Genomic DNA, 26,519 nt, shown 5'->3' with positions numbered 1-26,519 from the left:
TGCAATTTGGCACCCCACTGGGCGGGGTGTGAGCAGGCTGAAGTGAAACTTGGCCGCAGTAATGACCTTGCGACGTGGGTGACCCCTACAAGATGCCACTCCACCAGCAGTGTGTGACCGAGGTGAGGTGAACCCACCAGCTGTGATGGCCTTGCCATGTGGATGACACAAACAATCGGAAACCTTGCTGGGTGGGCTGTGACCAGGCTGACTTTAACCCAGCGGCTGTGGTGGCCTCACCATGCAGGTGCCCCGTGCAAGATGCCAACTCGCTGCATCAGGTGTGACTGGGCCGAGGTGAAGCCGGCAGCTGTGATGGCCTCCCAACACAGGTGATGCACGTGAGGTGACAGCTGCTGGGTTGGGTGTAAGTGAGGGAAGGTGACAGACAGCAGCAGTGACAGCCTTGCCATGAGTCTGCGAGGCAGGAAGTGACAAACCTACGAAGGGGTTGACCAAGGGGAAGTGACACCCACTGGCTGTGATGACCTTGCTACACAGGTGACTCATGGAATGGGACACTCCACCATCCAGAACATGCCTGGGTGGTGGTGACACCCAGTGGCTGATGGCCATGCCACATGAGTGACACACAAGAGTTGAAACAGCAATGGGCAGGCTGTGCCAGGGCTGAGATGACCCTCAGCAGTCAGGATGGCCTTGACATGCAGGTGACCCCTGTCACTGCCATCCCACCAGAAGGCTGTAACGGAGGCAAAGGTACACCTGCTACACATGACAACAACACCATGTGGGTGACACACAGCAGGATACACCCATCGTGCTGGGTGTGAACAAGGGAAGGTGACACCCAGTGGCTCGGATGGCCTCGCCACGCAGGTGACATGTGGGAGGTGACACAGCTGAGGTGGAGTGTGAATCACTTGACGTGACAGCAGGTGGCCTTGAAAGCCTCACCATACAGGTGACACACACGAGCTGACACCCTGTTCGGCTGTGTGTGACTGAGGCGAAGTGATACCTGGCGATCGTGGCGGCACTGTCAGACGGGTAGCATGCATGTGGTGACACTCTGATGGGGGTGTGACGGAAGCCAGGTGACACACTCTGCCTATAATAGCCTCGCCATGTGGGTGACACATATGAGGAGACACCACACAGGGCATGGTGTGACCAAGACAAGGTGATACAGCAGCCATGACGGGCTCCAGATATGGCTAGCTTGTGCATGGTGACATCCCCCAAGTGGGGTGTGATGCAGCTGAGGTGACTCCCGATGACCATGATGTCCTTGCCATGCAGTTGACATGAGTGAGGTGTCACCCTGCTGGGAAGGGTGTGAGCAGGCAGTGGTGACACCCGATGGCCGTGAAGGACCCACTTGGCGGCTGATCCATGTGAGATGACACCCCGCCGGCTGGGTTATGACAAGGCCAAGGTGCCACCTGGTGGCCATGATGGCTTCAACACATGGGACCCATGCGTGATGTGCCACCTCACCTGGAAGGTAGTGCCTGGGCCAATATGTCACCCAGGAGCCATGAAAGCCTCAGCACATGTGTGACCCATGTGAGGTAACAGTGCAATGGACTGGGGGTTCCTGGGCCGACGTGACAACCTGTGGCCATAAGGACCTCGCCACACAGGTGACTTACATGGTGTGGCATCTTGCCAGCAGGGAGTTATGAGGCTGAGGTGGCACCCGGCAGTTAGGAGGCCTCGCCACATGGTTGGCACATGCGAGGTCACCCCTGCAGGGTGGGGTGTGAGCATGAAAAGGTGACACCCATTGTCTGTGTTGTTCTCAGCACACGGGTAAACCATGGATGCTAGCAGCCTGCATGGCAGGGTGTGGCAGGGCCTAGGTGTGACACAGGGGCTGTGATGGCCTCACCATGCAGGTGACCCACATGAGGTGACCCCCAGATGGTGGGGTGTGAGCAGGCCAAGATGACTGCTGGCAGCTGTGAGGGCCTTGCCACATGGGAGACCTGTGCAAAGTGGCCCCATGACAGGGGGAGTGTGCCTGGGATGATGTGTCACCCTGCAGCTGTGATGCCCTCACCAAGGGGGTTACCTGCATGATGGGACACCCCACTGGGCAGGATGTGACCGGACCAGGGTGACACCTGGCAGCCATGGTGACCTCGCCACATGGGTGAGCCATGTGACGTGGCACCCCACCAGGCAGATTGGTACCGGGCTGATGTGACACCCAGTGTCCATGATGGCCTCCCCAAGTGGGTAGCCATGTGAGATGGCACGCCCCCTCATGGGGTGTGACTAGGCCAAGGTGACAACCAGAGCCTCTGACAGCCTCAGTGGATGGGTGGCACATGTGTGGTGACCCCCTGCCTGGTGGGATGTGACCATGCCAAAGTGAAACCTAGCAGCCTTAATGGCCTTGCCACATGGGTGACCCATGCATGGTGCCCCCCTGCAGTGCAGGGTGTGTCAGGACCTAGGTGACACCCAGCAACCATGGTGGCCTTGCCATGCAGTTGACCGAAATGAGGTGACACCCTGGCATGCGGGTTGTGACCAAGGATAGGTGACACCCAGTGACTGTTATGGCCTTGCCACATGGGTGGCATGTGACAGGCACCACCCCAGCAGGCAGGGTGTGACAGTGCCAAAGGAACACCCAGTGGCCATAATGGCCTTGCCACATGGGTGAGCCAGTGTGGTGATACCCTGCAGTGCGGGGTGGCACAGCTCCGAGGTGACACCCAGCAGACATGTCAGCCTGGCCATACAGTTGTCCCATGTGAGGTGACCCCCTGCCGGGAGAAGTGTGACCAGACCAAGCCGACACCCGGTGCCATGAAGCCTTGCCGTGTGGGTTAGCCAGCTGAGGTGGCGTCCTGCCATATGAGGTGTGACCAAGGCTAGGTGACACCCAGTAGCTGTGATGGGCTTGCCACGCAGGTGATCCATGCTAGGTTACACCCCACTGGGTGGGGTTTGACCCAGCCAAGGTGACACAGGGGAGCTGGTATGGCCTGGCCATGGAGTTGAACCAATCGACGTGCCATCCAAAAGTGTGGCGTCGGAATGGGCCAAGGTGAGAGTTGCCAGCTATGATGGCCTAACCATGTGGGTGACCAACATGAGGTGGCATCTTGCTTGCCAGAGTGTGTCCAGGCCTTGATCACACCTGGCTGCCGTGATGGCCCCGCCAAATGCATGACCACACGAGGTTGCATTCCACCTGGCAGATAGTGCCCAGGCCAGATGACACCCAGTGGCCATGAGAGTTTTGCTGCATGGGGGACCCATGTGAGGTGGCACTCCACCAGGCGGGGTGTGACTGAGCCAAGTGGACAGCTGGTGTCTGTGATGGCTTGGCCATGCAGGTGACCAGCACAAGCTGGCACCTGACTGGTCAAGGTGTGACAGGGCTGAGGTGGTTAATGGCAGCCAAGGCAACCTTGTCATTTGGGTGACCCCTGCAATTTGGCACCCCACTGGGCGGGGTGTGAGCAGGCTGAAGTGAAACTTGGCCGCAGTAATGACCTTGCGACGTGGGTGACCCCTACAAGATGCCACTCCACCAGCAGTGTGTGACCGAGGTGAGGTGAACCCACCAGCTGTGATGGCCTTGCCATGTGGATGACACAAACAATCGGAAACCTTGCTGGGTGGGCTGTGACCAGGCTGACTTTAACCCAGCGGCTGTGGTGGCCTCACCATGCAGGTGCCCCGTGCAAGATGCCAACTCGCTGCATCAGGTGTGACTGGGCCGAGGTGAAGCCGGCAGCTGTGATGGCCTCCCAACACAGGTGATGCACGTGAGGTGACAGCTGCTGGGTTGGGTGTAAGTGAGGGAAGGTGACAGACAGCAGCAGTGACAGCCTTGCCATGAGTCTGCGAGGCAGGAAGTGACAAACCTACGAAGGGGTTGACCAAGGGGAAGTGACACCCACTGGCTGTGATGACCTTGCTACACAGGTGACTCATGGAATGGGACACTCCACCATCCAGAACATGCCTGGGTGGTGGTGACACCCAGTGGCTGATGGCCATGCCACATGAGTGACACACAAGAGTTGAAACAGCAATGGGCAGGCTGTGCCAGGGCTGAGATGACCCTCAGCAGTCAGGATGGCCTTGACATGCAGGTGACCCCTGTCACTGCCATCCCACCAGAAGGCTGTAACGGAGGCAAAGGTACACCTGCTACACATGACAACAACACCATGTGGGTGACACACAGCAGGATACACCCATCGTGCTGGGTGTGAACAAGGGAAGGTGACACTCAGTGGCTCGGATGGCCTCGCCACGCAGGTGACATGTGGGAGGTGACACAGCTGAGGTGGAGTGTGAATCACTTGACGTGACAGCAGGTGGCCTTGAAAGCCTCACCATACAGGTGACACACACGAGCTGACACCCTGTTCGGCTGTGTGTGACTGAGGCGAAGTGATACCTGGCGATCGTGGCGGCACTGTCAGACGGGTAGCATGCATGTGGTGACACTCTGATGGGGGTGTGACGGAAGCCAGGTGACACACTCTGCCTATAATAGCCTCGCCATGTGGGTGACACATATGAGGAGACACCACACAGGGCATGGTGTGACCAAGACAAGGTGATACAGCAGCCATGACGGGCTCCAGATATGGCTAGCTTGTGCATGGTGACATCCCCCAAGTGGGGTGTGACGCAGCTGAGGTGACTCCCGGTGACCATGATGTCCTTGCCATGCAGTTGACATGAGTGAGGTGTCACCCTGCTGGGAAGGGTGTGAGCAGGCAGTGGTGACACCCGATGGCCGTGAAGGACCCACTTGGCGGCTGATCCATGTGAGATGACACCCCGCCGGCTGGGTTATGACAAGGCCAAGGTGCCACCTGGTGGCCATGATGGCTTCAACACATGGGACCCATGCGTGATGTGCCACCTCACCTGGAAGGTAGTGCCTGGGCCAATATGTCACCCAGCAGCCATGAAAGCCTCAGCACATGTGTGACCCATGTGAGGTAACAGTGCAATGGACTGGGGGTTCCTGGGCCGACGTGACAACCTGTGGCCATAAGGACCTCGCCACACAGGTGACTTACATGGTGTGGCATCTTGCCAGCAGGGAGTTATGAGGCTGAGGTGGCACCCGGCAGTTAGGAGGCCTCGCCACATGGTTGGCACATGCGAGGTCACCCCTGCAGGGTGGGGTGTGAGCATGAAAAGGTGACACCCATTGTCTGTGTTGTTCTCAGCACACGGGTAAACCATGGATGCTAGCAGCCTGCATGGCAGGGTGTGGCAGGGCCTAGGTGTGACACAGGGGCTGTGATGGCCTCACCATGCAGGTGACCCACATGAGGTGACCCCCAGATGGTGGGGTGTGAGCAGGCCAAGATGACTGCTGGCAGCTGTGAGGGCCTTGCCACATGGGAGACCTGTGCAAAGTGGCCCCATGACAGGGGGAGTGTGCCTGGGATGATGTGTCACCCTGCAGCTGTGATGCCCTCACCAAGGGGGTTACCTGCATGATGGGACACCCCACTGGGCAGGATGTGACCGGACCAGGGTGACACCTGGCAGCCATGGTGACCTCGCCACATGGGTGAGCCATGTGACGTGGCACCCCACCAGGCAGATTGGTACCGGGCTGATGTGACACCCAGTGTCCATGATGGCCTCCCCAAGTGGGTAGCCATGTGAGATGGCACGCCCCCTCATGGGGTGTGACTAGGCCAAGGTGACAACCAGAGCCTCTGACAGCCTCAGTGGATGGGTGGCACATGTGTGGTGACCCCCTGCCTGGTGGGATGTGACCATGCCAAAGTGAAACCTAGCAGCCTTAATGGCCTTGCCACATGGGTGACCCATGCATGGTGCCCCCCTGCAGTGCAGGGTGTGTCAGGACCTAGGTGACACCCAGCAACCATGGTGGCCTTGCCATGCAGTTGACCGAAATGAGGTGACACCCTGGCATGCGGGTTGTGACCAAGGATAGGTGACACCCAGTGACTGTTATGGCCTTGCCACATGGGTGGCATGTGACAGGCACCACCCCAGCAGGCAGGGTGTGACAGTGCCAAAGGAACACCCAGTGGCCATAATGGCCTTGCCACATGGGTGAGCCAGTGTGGTGATACCCTGCTGTGCGGGGTGGCACAGCTCCGAGGTGACACCCAGCAGACATGTCAGCCTGGCCATACAGTTGTCCCATGTGAGGTGACCCCCTGCCGGGAGAAGTGTGACCAGACCAAGCCGACACCCGGTGCCATGAAGCCTTGCCGTGTGGGTTAGCCAGCTGAGGTGGCGTCCTGCCATATGAGGTGTGACCAAGGCTAGGTGACACCCAGTAGCTGTGATGGGCTTGCCACGCAGGTGATCCATGCTAGGTTACACCCCACTGGGTGGGGTTTGACCCAGCCAAGGTGACACAGGGGAGCTGGTATGGCCTGGCCATGGAGTTGAACCAATCGACGTGCCATCCAAAAGTGTGGCGTCGGAATGGGCCAAGGTGAGAGTTGCCAGCTATGATGGCCTAACCATGTGGGTGACCAACATGAGGTGGCATCTTGCTTGCCAGGGTGTGTCCAGGCCTTGATCACACCTGGCTGCCGTGATGGCCCCGCCAAATGCATGACCACACGAGGTTGCATTCCACCTGGCAGATAGTGCCCAGGCCAGATGACACCCAGTGGCCATGAGAGTTTTGCTGCATGGGGGACCCATGTGAGGTGGCACTCCACCAGGCGGGGTGTGACTGAGCCAAGTGGACAGCTGGTGTCTGTGATGGCTTGGCCATGCAGGTGACCAGCACAAGCTGGCACCTGACTGGTCAAGGTGTGACAGGGCTGAGGTGGTTAATGGCAGCCAAGGCAACCTTGTCATTTGGGTGACCCCTGCAATTTGGCACCCCACTGGGCGGGGTGTGAGCAGGCTGAAGTGAAACTTGGCCGCAGTAATGACCTTGCGACGTGGGTGACCCCTACAAGATGCCACTCCACCAGCAGTGTGTGACCGAGGTGAGGTGAACCCACCAGCTGTGATGGCCTTGCCATGTGGATGACACAAACAATCGGAAACCTTGCTGGGTGGGCTGTGACCAGGCTGACTTTAACCCAGCGGCTGTGGTGGCCTCACCATGCAGGTGCCCCGTGCAAGATGCCAACTCGCTGCATCAGGTGTGACTGGGCCGAGGTGAAGCCGGCAGCTGTGATGGCCTCCCAACACAGGTGATGCACGTGAGGTGACAGCTGCTGGGTTGGGTGTAAGTGAGGGAAGGTGACAGACAGCAGCAGTGACAGCCTTGCCATGAGTCTGCGAGGCAGGAAGTGACAAACCTACGAAGGGGTTGACCAAGGGGAAGTGACACCCACTGGCTGTGATGACCTTGCTACACAGGTGACTCATGGAATGGGACACTCCACCATCCAGAACATGCCTGGGTGGTGGTGACACCCAGTGGCTGATGGCCATGCCACATGAGTGACACACAAGAGTTGAAACAGCAATGGGCAGGCTGTGCCAGGGCTGAGATGACCCTCAGCAGTCAGGATGGCCTTGACATGCAGGTGACCCCTGTCACTGCCATCCCACCAGAAGGCTGTAACGGAGGCAAAGGTACACCTGCTACACATGACAACAACACCATGTGGGTGACACACAGCAGGATACACCCATCGTGCTGGGTGTGAACAAGGGAAGGTGACACTCAGTGGCTCGGATGGCCTCGCCACGCAGGTGACATGTGGGAGGTGACACAGCTGAGGTGGAGTGTGAATCACTTGACGTGACAGCAGGTGGCCTTGAAAGCCTCACCATACAGGTGACACACACGAGCTGACACCCTGTTCGGCTGTGTGTGACTGAGGCGAAGTGATACCTGGCGATCGTGGCGGCACTGTCAGACGGGTAGCATGCATGTGGTGACACTCTGATGGGGGTGTGACGGAAGCCAGGTGACACACTCTGCCTATAATAGCCTCGCCATGTGGGTGACACATATGAGGAGACACCACACAGGGCATGGTGTGACCAAGACAAGGTGATACAGCAGCCATGACGGGCTCCAGATATGGCTAGCTTGTGCATGGTGACATCCCCCAAGTGGGGTGTGACGCAGCTGAGGTGACTCCCGGTGACCATGATGTCCTTGCCATGCAGTTGACATGAGTGAGGTGTCACCCTGCTGGGAAGGGTGTGAGCAGGCAGTGGTGACACCCGATGGCCGTGAAGGACCCACTTGGCGGCTGATCCATGTGAGATGACACCCCGCCGGCTGGGTTATGACAAGGCCAAGGTGCCACCTGGTGGCCATGATGGCTTCAACACATGGGACCCATGCGTGATGTGCCACCTCACCTGGAAGGTAGTGCCTGGGCCAATATGTCACCCAGCAGCCATGAAAGCCTCAGCACATGTGTGACCCATGTGAGGTAACAGTGCAATGGACTGGGGGTTCCTGGGCCGACGTGACAACCTGTGGCCATAAGGACCTCGCCACACAGGTGACTTACATGGTGTGGCATCTTGCCAGCAGGGAGTTATGAGGCTGAGGTGGCACCCGGCAGTTAGGAGGCCTCGCCACATGGTTGGCACATGCGAGGTCACCCCTGCAGGGTGGGGTGTGAGCATGAAAAGGTGACACCCATTGTCTGTGTTGTTCTCAGCACACGGGTAAACCATGGATGCTAGCAGCCTGCATGGCAGGGTGTGGCAGGGCCTAGGTGTGACACAGGGGCTGTGATGGCCTCACCATGCAGGTGACCCACATGAGGTGACCCCCAGATGGTGGGGTGTGAGCAGGCCAAGATGACTGCTGGCAGCTGTGAGGGCCTTGCCACATGGGAGACCTGTGCAAAGTGGCCCCATGACAGGGGGAGTGTGCCTGGGATGATGTGTCACCCTGCAGCTGTGATGCCCTCACCAAGGGGGTTACCTGCATGATGGGACACCCCACTGGGCAGGATGTGACCGGACCAGGGTGACACCTGGCAGCCATGGTGACCTCGCCACATGGGTGAGCCATGTGACGTGGCACCCCACCAGGCAGATTGGTACCGGGCTGATGTGACACCCAGTGTCCATGATGGCCTCCCCAAGTGGGTAGCCATGTGAGATGGCACGCCCCCTCATGGGGTGTGACTAGGCCAAGGTGACAACCAGAGCCTCTGACAGCCTCAGTGGATGGGTGGCACATGTGTGGTGACCCCCTGCCTGGTGGGATGTGACCATGCCAAAGTGAAACCTAGCAGCCTTAATGGCCTTGCCACATGGGTGACCCATGCATGGTGCCCCCCTGCAGTGCAGGGTGTGTCAGGACCTAGGTGACACCCAGCAACCATGGTGGCCTTGCCATGCAGTTGACCGAAATGAGGTGACACCCTGGCATGCGGGTTGTGACCAAGGATAGGTGACACCCAGTGACTGTTATGGCCTTGCCACATGGGTGGCATGTGACAGGCACCACCCCAGCAGGCAGGGTGTGACAGTGCCAAAGGAACACCCAGTGGCCATAATGGCCTTGCCACATGGGTGAGCCAGTGTGGTGATACCCTGCTGTGCGGGGTGGCACAGCTCCGAGGTGACACCCAGCAGACATGTCAGCCTGGCCATACAGTTGTCCCATGTGAGGTGACCCCCTGCCGGGAGAAGTGTGACCAGACCAAGCCGACACCCGGTGCCATGAAGCCTTGCCGTGTGGGTTAGCCAGCTGAGGTGGCGTCCTGCCATATGAGGTGTGACCAAGGCTAGGTGACACCCAGTAGCTGTGATGGGCTTGCCACGCAGGTGATCCATGCTAGGTTACACCCCACTGGGTGGGGTTTGACCCAGCCAAGGTGACACAGGGGAGCTGGTATGGCCTGGCCATGGAGTTGAACCAATCGACGTGCCATCCAAAAGTGTGGCGTCGGAATGGGCCAAGGTGAGAGTTGCCAGCTATGATGGCCTAACCATGTGGGTGACCAACATGAGGTGGCATCTTGCTTGCCAGGGTGTGTCCAGGCCTTGATCACACCTGGCTGCCGTGATGGCCCCGCCAAATGCATGACCACACGAGGTTGCATTCCACCTGGCAGATAGTGCCCAGGCCAGATGACACCCAGTGGCCATGAGAGTTTTGCTGCATGGGGGACCCATGTGAGGTGGCACTCCACCAGGCGGGGTGTGACTGAGCCAAGTGGACAGCTGGTGTCTGTGATGGCTTGGCCATGCAGGTGACCAGCACAAGCTGGCACCTGACTGGTCAAGGTGTGACAGGGCTGAGGTGGTTAATGGCAGCCAAGGCAACCTTGTCATTTGGGTGACCCCTGCAATTTGGCACCCCACTGGGCGGGGTGTGAGCAGGCTGAAGTGAAACTTGGCCGCAGTAATGACCTTGCGACGTGGGTGACCCCTACAAGATGCCACTCCACCAGCAGTGTGTGACCGAGGTGAGGTGAACCCACCAGCTGTGATGGCCTTGCCATGTGGATGACACAAACAATCGGAAACCTTGCTGGGTGGGCTGTGACCAGGCTGACTTTAACCCAGCGGCTGTGGTGGCCTCACCATGCAGGTGCCCCGTGCAAGATGCCAACTCGCTGCATCAGGTGTGACTGGGCCGAGGTGAAGCCGGCAGCTGTGATGGCCTCCCAACACAGGTGATGCACGTGAGGTGACAGCTGCTGGGTTGGGTGTAAGTGAGGGAAGGTGAGAGACAGCAGCAGTGACAGCCTTGCCATGAGTCTGCGAGGCAGGAAGTGACAAACCTACGAAGGGGTTGACCAAGGGGAAGTGACACCCACTGGCTGTGATGACCTTGCTACACAGGTGACTCATGGAATGGGACACTCCACCATCCAGAACATGCCTGGGTGGTGGTGACACCCAGTGGCTGATGGCCATGCCACATGAGTGACACACAAGAGTTGAAACAGCAATGGGCAGGCTGTGCCAGGGCTGAGATGACCCTCAGCAGTCAGGATGGCCTTGACATGCAGGTGACCCCTGTCACTGCCATCCCACCAGAAGGCTGTAACGGAGGCAAAGGTACACCTGCTACACATGACAACAACACCATGTGGGTGACACACAGCAGGATACACCCATCGTGCTGGGTGTGAACAAGGGAAGGTGACACCCAGTGGCTCGGATGGCCTCGCCACGCAGGTGACATGTGGGAGGTGACACAGCTGAGGTGGAGTGTGAATCACTTGACGTGACAGCAGGTGGCCTTGAAAGCCTCACCATACAGGTGACACACACGAGCTGACACCCTGTTCGGCTGTGTGTGACTGAGGCGAAGTGATACCTGGCGATCGTGGCGGCACTGTCAGACGGGTAGCATGCATGTGGTGACACTCTGATGGGGGTGTGACGGAAGCCAGGTGACACACTCTGCCTATAATAGCCTCGCCATGTGGGTGACACATATGAGGAGACACCGCACAGGGCATGGTGTGACCAAGACAAGGTGATACAGCAGCCATGACGGGCTCCAGATATGGCTAGCTTGTGCATGGTGACATCCCCCAAGTGGGGTGTGACGCAGCTGAGGTGACTCCCGATGACCATGATGTCCTTGCCATGCAGTTGACATGAGTGAGGTGTCACCCTGCTGGGAAGGGTGTGAGCAGGCAGTGGTGACACCCGATGGCCGTGAAGGACCCACTTGGCGGCTGATCCATGTGAGATGACACCCCGCCGGCTGGGTTATGACAAGGCCAAGGTGCCACCTGGTGGCCATGATGGCTTCAACACATGGGACCCATGCGTGATGTGCCACCTCACCTGGAAGGTAGTGCCTGGGCCAATATGTCACCCAGGAGCCATGAAAGCCTCAGCACATGTGTGACCCATGTGAGGTAACAGTGCAATGGACTGGGGGTTCCTGGGCCGACGTGACAACCTGTGGCCATAAGGACCTCGCCACACAGGTGACTTACATGGTGTGGCATCTTGCCAGCAGGGAGTTATGAGGCTGAGGTGGCACCCGGCAGTTAGGAGGCCTCGCCACATGGTTGGCACATGCGAGGTCACCCCTGCAGGGTGGGGTGTGAGCATGAAAAGGTGACACCCATTGTCTGTGTTGTTCTCAGCACACGGGTAAACCATGGATGCTAGCAGCCTGCATGGCAGGGTGTGGCAGGGCCTAGGTGTGACACAGGGGCTGTGATGGCCTCACCATGCAGGTGACCCACATGAGGTGACCCCCAGATGGTGGGGTGTGAGCAGGCCAAGATGACTGCTGGCAGCTGTGAGGGCCTTGCCACATGGGAGACCTGTGCAAAGTGGCCCCATGACAGGGGGAGTGTGCCTGGGATGATGTGTCACCCTGCAGCTGTGATGCCCTCACCAAGGGGGTTACCTGCATGATGGGACACCCCACTGGGCAGGATGTGACCGGACCAGGGTGACACCTGGCAGCCATGGTGACCTCGCCACATGGGTGAGCCATGTGACGTGGCACCCCACCAGGCAGATTGGTACCAGGCTGATGTGACACCCAGTGTCCATGATGGCCTCCCCAAGTGGGTAGCCATGTGAGATGGCACGCCCCCTCATGGGGTGTGACTAGGCCAAGGTGACAACCAGAGCCTCTGACAGCCTCAGTGGATGGGTGGCACATGTGTGGTGACCCCCTGCCTGGTGGGATGTGACCATGCCAAAGTGAAACCTAGCAGCCTTAATGGCCTTGCCACATGGGTGACCCATGCATGGTGCCCCCCTGCAGTGCAGGGTGTGTCAGGACCTAGGTGACACCCAGCAACCATGGTGGCCTTGCCATGCAGTTGACCGAAATGAGGTGACACCCTGGCATGCGGGTTGTGACCAAGGATAGGTGACACCCAGTGACTGTTATGGCCTTGCCACATGGGTGGCATGTGACAGGCACCACCCCAGCAGGCAGGGTGTGACAGTGCCAAAGGAACACCCAGTGGCCATAATGGCCTTGCCACATGGGTGAGCCAGTGTGGTGATACCCTGCAGTGCGGGGTGGCACAGCTCCAAGGTGACACCCAGCAGACATGTCAGCCTGGCCATACAGTTGTCCCATGTGAGGTGACCCCCTGCCGGGAGAAGTGTGACCAGACCAAGCCGACACCCGGTGCCATGAAGCCTTGCCGTGTGGGTTAGCCAGCTGAGGTGGCGTCCTGCCATATGAGGTGTGACCAAGGCTAGGTGACACCCAGTAGCTGTGATGGGCTTGCCACGCAGGTGATCCATGCTAGGTTACACCCCACTGGGTGGGGTTTGACCCAGCCAAGGTGACACAGGGGAGCTGGTATGGCCTGGCCATGGAGTTGAACCAATCGACGTGCCATCCAAAAGTGTGGCGTTGGAATGGGCCAAGGTGAGAGTTGCCAGCTATGATGGCCTAACCATGTGGGTGACCAACATGAGGTGGCATCTTGCTTGCCAGAGTGTGTCCAGGCCTTGATCACACCTGGCTGCCGTGATGGCCCCGCCAAATGCATGACCACACGAGGTTGCATTCCACCTGGCAGATAGTGCCCAGGCCAGATGACACCCAGTGGCCATGAGAGTTTTGCTGCATGGGGGACCCATGTGAGGTGGCACTCCACCAGGCGGGGTGTGACTGAGCCAAGTGGACAGCTGGTGTCTGTGATGGCTTGGCCATGCAGGTGACCAGCACAAGCTGGCACCTGACTGGTCAAGGTGTGACAGGGCTGAGGTGGTTAATGGCAGCCAAGGCAACCTTGTCATTTGGGTGACCCCTGCAATTTGGCACCCCACTGGGCGGGGTGTGAGCAGGCTGAAGTGAAACTTGGCCGCAGTAATGACCTTGCGACGTGGGTGACCCCTACAAGATGCCACTCCACCAGCAGTGTGTGACCGAGGTGAGGTGAACCCACCAGCTGTGATGGCCTTGCCATGTGGATGACACAAACAATCGGAAACCTTGCTGGGTGGGCTGTGACCAGGCTGACTTTAACCCAGCGGCTGTGGTGGCCTCACCATGCAGGTGCCCCGTGCAAGATGCCAACTCGCTGCATCAGGTGTGACTGGGCCGAGGTGAAGCCGGCAGCTGTGATGGCCTCCCAACACAGGTGATGCACGTGAGGTGACAGCTGCTGGGTTGGGTGTAAGTGAGGGAAGGTGACAGACAGCAGCAGTGACAGCCTTGCCATGAGTCTGCGAGGCAGGAAGTGACAAACCTACGAAGGGGTTGACCAAGGGGAAGTGACACCCACTGGCTGTGATGACCTTGCTACACAGGTGACTCATGGAATGGGACACTCCACCATCCAGAACATGCCTGGGTGGTGGTGACACCCAGTGGCTGATGGCCATGCCACATGAGTGACACACAAGAGTTGAAACAGCAATGGGCAGGCTGTGCCAGGGCTGAGATGACCCTCAGCAGTCAGGATGGCCTTGACATGCAGGTGACCCCTGTCACTGCCATCCCACCAGAAGGCTGTAACGGAGGCAAAGGTACACCTGCTACACATGACAACAACACCATGTGGGTGACACACAGCAGGATACACCCATCGTGCTGGGTGTGAACAAGGGAAGGTGACACCCAGTGGCTCGGATGGCCTCGCCACGCAGGTGACATGTGGGAGGTGACACAGCTGAGGTGGAGTGTGAATCACTTGACGTGACAGCAGGTGGCCTTGAAAGCCTCACCATACAGGTGACACACACGAGCTGACACCCTGTTCGGCTGTGTGTGACTGAGGCGAAGTGATACCTGGCGATCGTGGCGGCACTGTCAGACGGGTAGCATGCATGTGGTGACACTCTGATGGGGGTGTGACGGAAGCCAGGTGACACACTCTGCCTATAATAGCCTCGCCATGTGGGTGACACATATGAGGAGACACCGCACAGGGCATGGTGTGACCAAGACAAGGTGATACAGCAGCCATGACGGGCTCCAGATATGGCTAGCTTGTGCATGGTGACATCCCCCAAGTGGGGTGTGACGCAGCTGAGGTGACTCCCGATGACCATGATGTCCTTGCCATGCAGTTGACATGAGTGAGGTGTCACCCTGCTGGGAAGGGTGTGAGCAGGCAGTGGTGACACCCGATGGCCGTGAAGGACCCACTTGGCGGCTGATCCATGTGAGATGACACCCCGCCGGCTGGGTTATGACAAGGCCAAGGTGCCACCTGGTGGCCATGATGGCTTCAACACATGGGACCCATGCGTGATGTGCCACCTCACCTGGAAGGTAGTGCCTGGGCCAATATGTCACCCAGGAGCCATGAAAGCCTCAGCACATGTGTGACCCATGTGAGGTAACAGTGCAATGGACTGGGGGTTCCTGGGCCGACGTGACAACCTGTGGCCATAAGGACCTCGCCACACAGGTGACTTACATGGTGTGGCATCTTGCCAGCAGGGAGTTATGAGGCTGAGGTGGCACCCGGCAGTTAGGAGGCCTCGCCACATGGTTGGCACATGCGAGGTCACCCCTGCAGGGTGGGGTGTGAGCATGAAAAGGTGACACCCATTGTCTGTGTTGTTCTCAGCACACGGGTAAACCATGGATGCTAGCAGCCTGCATGGCAGGGTGTGGCAGGGCCTAGGTGTGACACAGGGGCTGTGATGGCCTCACCATGCAGGTGACCCACATGAGGTGACCCCCAGATGGTGGGGTGTGAGCAGGCCAAGATGACTGCTGGCAGCTGTGAGGGCCTTGCCACATGGGAGACCTGTGCAAAGTGGCCCCATGACAGGGGGAGTGTGCCTGGGATGATGTGTCACCCTGCAGCTGTGATGCCCTCACCAAGGGGGTTACCTGCATGATGGGACACCCCACTGGGCAGGATGTGACCGGACCAGGGTGACACCTGGCAGCCATGGTGACCTCGCCACATGGGTGAGCCATGTGACGTGGCACCCCACCAGGCAGATTGGTACCGGGCTGATGTGACACCCAGTGTCCATGATGGCCTCCCCAAGTGGGTAGCCATGTGAGATGGCACGCCCCCTCATGGGGTGTGACTAGGCCAAGGTGACAACCAGAGCCTCTGACAGCCTCAGTGGATGGGTGGCACATGTGTGGTGACCCCCTGCCTGGTGGGATGTGACCATGCCAAAGTGAAACCTAGCAGCCTTAATGGCCTTGCCACATGGGTGACCCATGCATGGTGCCCCCCTGCAGTGCAGGGTGTGTCAGGACCTAGGTGACACCCAGCAACCATGGTGGCCTTGCCATGCAGTTGACCGAAATGAGGTGACACCCTGGCATGCGGGTTGTGACCAAGGATAGGTGACACCCAGTGACTGTTATGGCCTTGCCACATGGGTGGCATGTGACAGGCACCACCCCAGCAGGCAGGGTGTGACAGTGCCAAAGGAACACCCAGTGGCCATAATGGCCTTGCCACATGGGTGAGCCAGTGTGGTGATACCCTGCAGTGCGGGGTGGCACAGCTCCAAGGTGACACCCAGCAGACATGTCAGCCTGGCCATACAGTTGTCCCATGTGAGGTGACCCCCTGCCGGGAGAAGTGTGACCAGACCAAGCCGACACCCGGTGCCATGAAGCCTTGCCGTGTGGGTTAGCCAGCTGAGGTGGCGTCCTGCCATATGAGGTGTGACCAAGGCTAGGTGACACCCAGTAGCTGTGATGGGCTTGCCACGCAGGTGATCCATGCTAGGTTACACCCCACTGGGTGGGGTTTGACCCAGCCAAGGTGACACAGGGGAGCTGGTATGGCCTGGCCATGGAGTTGAACCAATCGACGTGCCATCCAAAAGTGTGGCGTCGGAATGGGCCAAGGTGAGAGTTGCCAGCTATGATGGCCTAACCATGTGGGTGACCAACATGAGGTGGCATCTTGCTTGCCAGAGTGTGTCCAGGCCTTGATCACACCTGGCTGCCGTGATGGCCCCGCCAAATGCATGACCACACGAGGTTGCATTCCACCTGGCAGATAGTGCCCAGGCCAGATGACACCCAGTGGCCATGAGAGTTTTGCTGCATGGGGGACCCATGTGAGGTGGCACTCCACCAGGCGGGGTGTGACTGAGCCAAGTGGACAGCTGGTGTCTGTGATGGCTTGGCCATGCAGGTGACCAGCACAAGCTGGCACCTGACTGGTCAAGGTGTGACAGGGCTGAGGTGGTTAATGGCAGCCAAGGCAACCTTGTCATTTGGGTGACCCCTGCAATTTGGCACCCCACTGGGCGGGGTGTGAGCAGGCTGAAGTGAAACTTGGCCGCAGTAATGACCTTGCGACGTGGGTGACCCCTACAAGATGCCACTCCACCAGCAGTGTGTGACCGAGGTGAGGTGAACCCACCAGCTGTGATGGCCTTGCCATGTGGATGACACAAACAATCGGAAACCTTGCTGGGTGGGCTGTGACCAGGCTGACTTTAACCCAGCGGCTGTGGTGGCCTCACCATGCAGGTGCCCCGTGCAAGATGCCAACTCGCTGCATCAGGTGTGACTGGGCCGAGGTGAAGCCGGCAGCTGTGATGGCCTCCCAACACAGGTGATGCACGTGAGGTGACAGCTGCTGGGTTGGGTGTAAGTGAGGGAAGGTGACAGGCAGCAGCAGTGACAGCCTTGCCATGAGTCTGCGAGGCAGGAAGTGACAAACCTACGAAGGGGTTGACCAAGGGGAAGTGACACCCACTGGCTGTGATGACCTTGCTACACAGGTGACTCATGGAATGGGACACTCCACCATCCAGAACATGCCTGGGTGGTGGTGACACCCAGTGGCTGATGGCCATGCCACATGAGTGACACACAAGAGTTGAAACAGCAATGGGCAGGCTGTGCCAGGGCTGAGATGACCCTCAGCAGTCAGGATGGCCTTGACATGCAGGTGACCCCTGTCACTGCCATCCCACCAGAAGGCTGTAACGGAGGCAAAGGTACACCTGCTACACATGACAACAACACCATGTGGGTGACACACAGCAGGATACACCCATCGTGCTGGGTGTGAACAAGGGAAGGTGACACCCAGTGGCTCGGATGGCCTCGCCACGCAGGTGACATGTGGGAGGTGACACAGCTGAGGTGGAGTGTGAATCACTTGACGTGACAGCAGGTGGCCTTGAAAGCCTCACCATACAGGTGACACACACGAGCTGACACCCTGTTCGGCTGTGTGTGACTGAGGCGAAGTGATACCTGGCGATCGTGGCGGCACTGTCAGACGGGTAGCATGCATGTGGTGACACTCTGATGGGGGTGTGACGGAAGCCAGGTGACACACTCTGCCTATAATAGCCTCGCCATGTGGGTGACACATATGAGGAGACACCGCACAGGGCATGGTGTGACCAAGACAAGGTGATACAGCAGCCATGACGGGCTCCAGATATGGCTAGCTTGTGCATGGTGACATCCCCCAAGTGGGGTGTGACGCAGCTGAGGTGACTCCCGATGACCATGATGTCCTTGCCATGCAGTTGACATGAGTGAGGTGTCACCCTGCTGGGAAGGGTGTGAGCAGGCAGTGGTGACACCCGATGGCCGTGAAGGACCCACTTGGCGGCTGATCCATGTGAGATGACACCCCGCCGGCTGGGTTATGACAAGGCCAAGGTGCCACCTGGTGGCCATGATGGCTTCAACACATGGGACCCATGCGTGATGTGCCACCTCACCTGGAAGGTAGTGCCTGGGCCAATATGTCACCCAGGAGCCATGAAAGCCTCAGCACATGTGTGACCCATGTGAGGTAACAGTGCAATGGACTGGGGGTTCCTGGGCCGACGTGACAACCTGTGGCCATAAGGACCTCGCCACACAGGTGACTTACATGGTGTGGCATCTTGCCAGCAGGGAGTTATGAGGCTGAGGTGGCACCCGGCAGTTAGGAGGCCTCGCCACATGGTTGGCACATGCGAGGTCACCCCTGCAGGGTGGGGTGTGAGCATGAAAAGGTGACACCCATTGTCTGTGTTGTTCTCAGCACACGGGTAAACCATGGATGCTAGCAGCCTGCATGGCAGGGTGTGGCAGGGCCTAGGTGTGACACAGGGGCTGTGATGGCCTCACCATGCAGGTGACCCACATGAGGTGACCCCCAGATGGTGGGGTGTGAGCAGGCCAAGATGACTGCTGGCAGCTGTGAGGGCCTTGCCACATGGGAGACCTGTGCAAAGTGGCCCCATGACAGGGGGAGTGTGCCTGGGATGATGTGTCACCCTGCAGCTGTGATGCCCTCACCAAGGGGGTTACCTGCATGATGGGACACCCCACTGGGCAGGATGTGACCGGACCAGGGTGACACCTGGCAGCCATGGTGACCTCGCCACATGGGTGAGCCATGTGACGTGGCACCCCACCAGGCAGATTGGTACCGGGCTGATGTGACACCCAGTGTCCATGATGGCCTCCCCAAGTGGGTAGCCATGTGAGATGGCACGCCCCCTCATGGGGTGTGACTAGGCCAAGGTGACAACCAGAGCCTCTGACAGCCTCAGTGGATGGGTGGCACATGTGTGGTGACCCCCTGCCTGGTGGGATGTGACCATGCCAAAGTGAAACCTAGCAGCCTTAATGGCCTTGCCACATGGGTGACCCATGCATGGTGCCCCCCTGCAGTGCAGGGTGTGTCAGGACCTAGGTGACACCCAGCAACCATGGTGGCCTTGCCATGCAGTTGACCGAAATGAGGTGACACCCTGGCATGCGGGTTGTGACCAAGGATAGGTGACACCCAGTGACTGTTATGGCCTTGCCACATGGGTGGCATGTGACAGGCACCACCCCAGCAGGCAGGGTGTGACAGTGCCAAAGGAACACCCAGTGGCCATAATGGCCTTGCCACATGGGTGAGCCAGTGTGGTGATACCCTGCTGTGCGGGGTGGCACAGCTCCGAGGTGACACCCAGCAGACATGTCAGCCTGGCCATACAGTTGTCCCATGTGAGGTGACCCCCTGCCGGGAGAAGTGTGACCAGACCAAGCCGACACCCGGTGCCATGAAGCCTTGCCGTGTGGGTTAGCCAGCTGAGGTGGCGTCCTGCCATATGAGGTGTGACCAAGGCTAGGTGACACCCAGTAGCTGTGATGGGCTTGCCACGCAGGTGATCCATGCTAGGTTACACCCCACTGGGTGGGGTTTGACCCAGCCAAGGTGACACAGGGGAGCTGGTATGGCCTGGCCATGGAGTTGAACCAATCGACGTGCCATCCAAAAGTGTGGCGTCGGAATGGGCCAAGGTGAGAGTTGCCAGCTATGATGGCCTAACCATGTGGGTGACCAACATGAGGTGGCATCTTGCTTGCCAGGGTGTGTCCAGGCCTTGATCACACCTGGCTGCCGTGATGGCCCCGCCAAATGCATGACCACACGAGGTTGCATTCCACCTGGCAGATAGTGCCCAGGCCAGATGACACCCAGTGGCCATGAGAGTTTTGCTGCATGGGGGACCCATGTGAGGTGGCACTCCACCAGGCGGGGTGTGACTGAGCCAAGTGGACAGCTGGTGTCTGTGATGGCTTGGCCATGCAGGTGACCAGCACAAGCTGGCACCTGACTGGTCAAGGTGTGACAGGGCTGAGGTGGTTAATGGCAGCCAAGGCAACCTTGTCATTTGGGTGACCCCTGCAATTTGGCACCCCACTGGGCGGGGTGTGAGCAGGCTGAAGTGAAACTTGGCCGCAGTAATGACCTTGCGACGTGGGTGACCCCTACAAGATGCCACTCCACCAGCAGTGTGTGACCGAGGTGAGGTGAACCCACCAGCTGTGATGGCCTTGCCATGTGGATGACACAAACAATCGGAAACCTTGCTGGGTGGGCTGTGACCAGGCTGACTTTAACCCAGCGGCTGTGGTGGCCTCACCATGCAGGTGCCCCGTGCAAGATGCCAACTCGCTGCATCAGGTGTGACTGGGCCGAGGTGAAGCCGGCAGCTGTGATGGCCTCCCAACACAGGTGATGCACGTGAGGTGACAGCTGCTGGGTTGGGTGTAAGTGAGGGAAGGTGACAGACAGCAGCAGTGACAGCCTTGCCATGAGTCTGCGAGGCAGGAAGTGACAAACCTACGAAGGGGTTGACCAAGGGGAAGTGACACCCACTGGCTGTGATGACCTTGCTACACAGGTGACTCATGGAATGGGACACTCCACCATCCAGAACATGCCTGGGTGGTGGTGACACCCAGTGGCTGATGGCCATGCCACATGAGTGACACACAAGAGTTGAAACAGCAATGGGCAGGCTGTGCCAGGGCTGAGATGACCCTCAGCAGTCAGGATGGCCTTGACATGCAGGTGACCCCTGTCACTGCCATCCCACCAGAAGGCTGTAACGGAGGCAAAGGTACACCTGCTACACATGACAACAACACCATGTGGGTGACACACAGCAGGATACACCCATCGTGCTGGGTGTGAACAAGGGAAGGTGACACCCAGTGGCTCGGATGGCCTCGCCACGCAGGTGACATGTGGGAGGTGACACAGCTGAGGTGGAGTGTGAATCACTTGACGTGACAGCAGGTGGCCTTGAAAGCCTCACCATACAGGTGACACACACGAGCTGACACCCTGTTCGGCTGTGTGTGACTGAGGCGAAGTGATACCTGGCGATCGTGGCGGCACTGTCAGACGGGTAGCATGCATGTGGTGACACTCTGATGGGGCTGTGACGGAAGCCAGGTGACACACTCTGCCTATAACAGCCTCGCCATGTGGGTGACACATATGAGGAGACACCACACAGGGCATGGTGTGACCAAGACAAGGTGATACAGCAGCCATGACGGGCTCCAGATATGGCTAGCTTGTGCATGGTGACATCCCCCAAGTGGGGTGTGACGCAGCTGAGGTGACTCCCGATGACCATGATGTCCTTGCCATGCAGTTGACATGAGTGAGGTGTCACCCTGCTGGGAAGGGTGTGAGCAGGCAGTGGTGACACCCGATGGCCGTGAAGGACCCACTTGGCGGCTGATCCATGTGAGATGACACCCCGCCGGCTGGGTTATGACAAGGCCAAGGTGCCACCTGGTGGCCATGATGGCTTCAACACATGGGACCCATGCGTGATGTGCCACCTCACCTGGAAGGTAGTGCCTGGGCCAATATGTCACCCAGGAGCCATGAAAGCCTCAGCACATGTGTGACCCATGTGAGGTAACAGTGCAATGGACTGGGGGTTCCTGGGCCGACGTGACAACCTGTGGCCATAAGGACCTCGCCACACAGGTGACTTACATGGTGTGGCATCTTGCCAGCAGGGAGTTATGAGGCTGAGGTGGCACCCGGCAGTTAGGAGGCCTCGCCACATGGTTGGCACATGCGAGGTCACCCCTGCAGGGTGGGGTGTGAGCATGAAAAGGTGACACCCATTGTCTGTGTTGTTCTCAGCACACGGGTAAACCATGGATGCTAGCAGCCTGCATGGCAGGGTGTGGCAGGGCCTAGGTGTGACACAGGGGCTGTGATGGCCTCACCATGCAGGTGACCCACATGAGGTGACCCCCAGATGGTGGGGTGTGAGCAGGCCAAGATGACTGCTGGCAGCTGTGAGGGCCTTGCCACATGGGAGACCTGTGCAAAGTGGCCCCATGACAGGGGGAGTGTGCCTGGGATGATGTGTCACCCTGCAGCTGTGATGCCCTCACCAAGGGGGTTACCTGCATGATGGGACACCCCACTGGGCAGGATGTGACCGGACCAGGGTGACACCTGGCAGCCATGGTGACCTCGCCACATGGGTGAGCCATGTGACGTGGCACCCCACCAGGCAGATTGGTACCGGGCTGATGTGACACCCAGTGTCCATGATGGCCTCCCCAAGTGGGTAGCCATGTGAGATGGCACGCCCCCTCATGGGGTGTGACTAGGCCAAGGTGACAACCAGAGCCTCTGACAGCCTCAGTGGATGGGTGGCACATGTGTGGTGACCCCCTGCCTGGTGGGATGTGACCATGCCAAAGTGAAACCTAGCAGCCTTAATGGCCTTGCCACATGGGTGACCCATGCATGGTGCCCCCCTGCAGTGCAGGGTGTGTCAGGACCTAGGTGACACCCAGCAACCATGGTGGCCTTGCCATGCAGTTGACCGAAATGAGGTGACACCCTGGCATGCGGGTTGTGACCAAGGATAGGTGACACCCAGTGACTGTTATGGCCTTGCCACATGGGTGGCATGTGACAGGCACCACCCCAGCAGGCAGGGTGTGACAGTGCCAAAGGAACACCCAGTGGCCATAATGGCCTTGCCACATGGGTGAGCCAGTGTGGTGATACCCTGCAGTGCGGGGTGGCACAGCTCCAAGGTGACACCCAGCAGACATGTCAGCCTGGCCATACAGTTGTCCCATGTGAGGTGACCCCCTGCCGGGAGAAGTGTGACCAGACCAAGCCGACACCCGGTGCCATGAAGCCTTGCCGTGTGGGTTAGCCAGCTGAGGTGGCGTCCTGCCATATGAGGTGTGACCAAGGCTAGGTGACACCCAGTAGCTGTTATGGGCTTGCCACGCAGGTGATCCATGCTAGGTTACACCCCACTGGGTGGGGTTTGACCCAGCCAAGGTGACACAGGGGAGCTGGTATGGCCTGGCCATGGAGTTGAACCAATCGACGTGCCATCCAAAAGTGTGGCGTCGGAATGGGCCAAGGTGAGAGTTGCCAGCTATGATGGCCTAACCATGTGGGTGACCAACATGAGGTGGCATCTTGCTTGCCAGAGTGTGTCCAGGCCTTGATCACACCTGGCTGCCGTGATGGCCCCGCCAAATGCATGACCACACGAGGTTGCATTCCACCTGGCAGATAGTGCCCAGGCCAGATGACACCCAGTGGCCATGAGAGTTTTGCTGCATGGGGGACCCATGTGAGGTGGCACTCCACCAGGCGGGGTGTGACTGAGCCAAGTGGACAGCTGGTGTCTGTGATGGCTTGGCCATGCAGGTGACCAGCACAAGCTGGCACCTGACTGGTCAAGGTGTGACAGGGCTGAGGTGGTTAATGGCAGCCAAGGCAACCTTGTCATTTGGGTGACCCCTGCAATTTGGCACCCCACTGGGCGGGGTGTGAGCAGGCTGAAGTGAAACTTGGCCGCAGTAATGACCTTGCGACGTGGGTGACCCCTACAAGATGCCACTCCACCAGCAGTGTGTGACCGAGGTGAGGTGAACCCACCAGCTGTGATGGCCTTGCCATGTGGATGACACAAACAATCGGAAACCTTGCTGGGTGGGCTGTGACCAGGCTGACTTTAACCCAGCGGCTGTGGTGGCCTCACCATGCAGGTGCCCCGTGCAAGATGCCAACTCGCTGCATCAGGTGTGACTGGGCCGAGGTGAAGCCGGCAGCTGTGATGGCCTCCCAACACAGGTGATGCACGTGAGGTGACAGCTGCTGGGTTGGGTGTAAGTGAGGGAAGGTGACAGACAGCAGCAGTGACAGCCTTGCCATGAGTCTGCGAGGCAGGAAGTGACAAACCTACGAAGGGGTTGACCAAGGGGAAGTGACACCCACTGGCTGTGATGACCTTGCTACACAGGTGACTCATGGAATGGGACACTCCACCATCCAGAACATGCCTGGGTGGTGGTGACACCCAGTGGCTGATGGCCATGCCACATGAGTGACACACAAGAGTTGAAACAGCAATGGGCAGGCTGTGCCAGGGCTGAGATGACCCTCAGCAGTCAGGATGGCCTTGACATGCAGGTGACCCCTGTCACTGCCATCCCACCAGAAGGCTGTAACGGAGGCAAAGGTACACCTGCTACACATGACAACAACACCATGTGGGTGACACACAGCAGGATACACCCATCGTGCTGGGTGTGAACAAGGGAAGGTGACACCCAGTGGCTCGGATGGCCTCGCCACGCAGGTGACATGTGGGAGGTGACACAGCTGAGGTGGAGTGTGAATCACTTGACGTGACAGCAGGTGGCCTTGAAAGCCTCACCATACAGGTGACACACACGAGCTGACACCCTGTTCGGCTGTGTGTGACTGAGGCGAAGTGATACCTGGCGATCGTGGCGGCACTGTCAGACGGGTAGCATGCATGTGGTGACACTCTGATGGGGGTGTGACGGAAGCCAGGTGACACACTCTGCCTATAACAGCCTCGCCATGTGGGTGACACATATGAGGAGACACCACACAGGGCATGGTGTGACCAAGACAAGGTGATACAGCAGCCATGACGGGCTCCAGATATGGCTAGCTTGTGCATGGTGACATCCCCCAAGTGGGGTGTGACGCAGCTGAGGTGACTCCCGATGACCATGATGTCCTTGCCATGCAGTTGACATGAGTGAGGTGTCACCCTGCTGGGAAGGGTGTGAGCAGGCAGTGGTGACACCCGATGGCCGTGAAGGACCCACTTGGCGGCTGATCCATGTGAGATGACACCCCGCCGGCTGGGTTATGACAAGGCCAAGGTGCCACCTGGTGGCCATGATGGCTTCAACACATGGGACCCATGCGTGATGTGCCACCTCACCTGGAAGGTAGTGCCTGGGCCAATATGTCACCCAGGAGCCATGAAAGCCTCAGCACATGTGTGACCCATGTGAGGTAACAGTGCAATGGACTGGGGGTTCCTGGGCCGACGTGACAACCTGTGGCCATAAGGACCTCGCCACACAGGTGACTTACATGGTGTGGCATCTTGCCAGCAGGGAGTTATGAGGCTGAGGTGGCACCCGGCATTTAGGAGGCCTCGCCACATGGTTGGCACATGCGAGGTCACCCCTGCAGGGTGGGGTGTGAGCATGAAAAGGTGACACCCATTGTCTGTGTTGTTCTCAGCACACGGGTAAACCATGGATGCTAGCAGCCTGCATGGCAGGGTGTGGCAGGGCCTAGGTGTGACACAGGGGCTGTGATGGCCTCACCATGCAGGTGACCCACATGAGGTGACCCCCAGATGGTGGGGTGTGAGCAGGCCAAGATGACTGCTGGCAGCTGTGAGGGCCTTGCCACATGGGAGACCTGTGCAAAGTGGCCCCATGACAGGGGGAGTGTGCCTGGGATGATGTGTCACCCTGCAGCTGTGATGCCCTCACCAAGGGGGTTACCTGCATGATGGGACACCCCACTGGGCAGGATGTGACCGGACCAGGGTGACACCTGGCAGCCATGGTGACCTCGCCACATGGGTGAGCCATGTGACGTGGCACCCCACCAGGCAGATTGGTACCGGGCTGATGTGACACCCAGTGTCCATGATGGCCTCCCCAAGTGGGTAGCCATGTGAGATGGCACGCCCCCTCATGGGGTGTGACTAGGCCAAGGTGACAACCAGAGCCTCTGACAGCCTCAGTGGATGGGTGGCACATGTGTGGTGACCCCCTGCCTGGTGGGATGTGACCATGCCAAAGTGAAACCTAGCAGCCTTAATGGCCTTGCCACATGGGTGACCCATGCATGGTGCCCCCCTGCAGTGCAGGGTGTGTCAGGACCTAGGTGACACCCAGCAACCATGGTGGCCTTGCCATGCAGTTGACCGAAATGAGGTGACACCCTGGCATGCGGGTTGTGACCAAGGATAGGTGACACCCAGTGACTGTTATGGCCTTGCCACATGGGTGGCATGTGACAGGCACCACCCCAGCAGGCAGGGTGTGACAGTGCCAAAGGAACACCCAGTGGCCATAATGGCCTTGCCACATGGGTGAGCCA

This window comes from Hippopotamus amphibius, chromosome 4 (assembly GCF_030028045.1).
Source record: "Hippopotamus amphibius kiboko isolate mHipAmp2 chromosome 4, mHipAmp2.hap2, whole genome shotgun sequence".
NCBI lineage: Eukaryota > Metazoa > Chordata > Mammalia > Artiodactyla > Hippopotamidae > Hippopotamus > Hippopotamus amphibius.
Note: the sequence above shows the minus strand (reverse complement) of the source record.